Source organism: Periplaneta americana, unplaced genomic scaffold (assembly GCF_040183065.1).
Source record: "Periplaneta americana isolate PAMFEO1 unplaced genomic scaffold, P.americana_PAMFEO1_priV1 scaffold_38, whole genome shotgun sequence".
Classification (NCBI taxonomy): Eukaryota; Metazoa; Arthropoda; class Insecta; order Blattodea; family Blattidae; genus Periplaneta; species Periplaneta americana.
The window spans coordinates 29,741-31,131 of record NW_027185519.1 but is presented as its reverse complement, the minus strand read 5'-3'; the positions used below and the strand labels follow the sequence as shown (position 1 = coordinate 31,131).

Sequence of the window (1,391 nt, the reverse complement as noted above, 5' to 3'; positions counted from 1 at the left end):
AGCACGCCGAGCTCGATCGAAATACAACCAGTTACTATTATTTCCCTATCGTTTTTTGACATTTGATTCCGCGTCCTACCTCTTTCATTCGTTACTAACCAACAACGCCAATAGCAGAAGGTAACGCAAAAACAGTCACCGGTTCCCCGATGCATGGCTTTCTCTCTCAATGTCAACTGAGAGTTAAAAATATTCATTATAATATGCACTTTCCACTCACTCCTCAGAATGTCTTCTTTATTTTTATTTATTTATTTTTTAAGATATGTGAGCTACGTACTGTATGTCTGATGTTTTGCCATCGTACATTCAAATATTTATATTCACTGTACAGTACAGCGAACTGTTTATACTTACTGTACATGCTATAACTACTTCTCCCAACTCCGCTATTGCTATATTTCCTAAACTAAACGCTGATATTGAAATAACGCCTGGTCTGATAATGCAGTCTGTTTAAATTTCTACCGACCAAGTTCTGCCCTTCATCATGGGAAAACAACGAGCTTCTTTAAAGGATACAACTACTAGGACAGAGATATTTTCATTATGGAATTTGTACTACCCACTGAAATGTAGTAACTAATGGGATTTTAATTAGCCATATATGTACAGTATATTACATTCTTTACCTAAAATGTCTCTAACTTCTAGGGAGAGCGCGAGGTACGTTCACAATCCCCTGAATACATATTCCCTTCTTCGAGAAAACGCAGAGAAGTGAACCGTCTCATATGAATATGCTACCAGTCATAAGTTTCAATACGGAGCTGCAAGTACTTAAGAATTATCAATTACTCTACAATTATGCAGCGGCGTCATCATCCAAGCTATAGCTGGAATAGGGAAGGGAACATAATATCCCATAAGTCTTATTAGAACACGCTGGAAATAGTGACGTAAAAAAAAAAATCGCCAACGGCACGTGGTGTTCCCAAGCGGTCACCCATCCAAGTACTGACCACGCCCAATGTTGCTTGACTTCGGTGATCGGACGAGAACCGGTATTTTCAACATGGTATGGCCGTTGCCGATGAAACTGCGTAATCTGTAGGCACTTGAGGACGATGGGATTGGGGTGCACTCGATAAAACCTGCACTCGCTCACACACACACGTAAACTGCCTGCTTAGACTCTGTACCTAAATTACCAAGCTCGTTGGATGTCATTGGGATAGATGATAAATCTATCTATCAACGGCAGTTTGGTTACGTTTCAACGTCACACACTGCTGGATTGACACGGGATTAATAAAACAGCTAGTCGGCATTCTAAGTTAAGCCACAGGTGGATTGTTGTTCAACAGCGGAGCCTCCTTTCAACCACATGGTTGTGGAACTGTAGTCGGATTTTCGACATCATTTTCATGCCATACTACGGAACTTCACAC

The 1,391-nt window shown here is 40.7% G+C and overlaps 1 non-coding gene across 1 annotated transcript; it reads right to left on the bottom strand.

The window, feature by feature from the left end:
- Positions 1 to 913: 913 nt before the first annotated feature.
- Positions 914 to 1,032, bottom strand: LOC138694106 (5S ribosomal RNA). Its single transcript, XR_011330784.1, has one exon. It is a non-coding gene; the product is annotated as a 5S ribosomal RNA (ribosomal RNA).
- Positions 1,033 to 1,391: the final 359 nt, after the last annotated feature.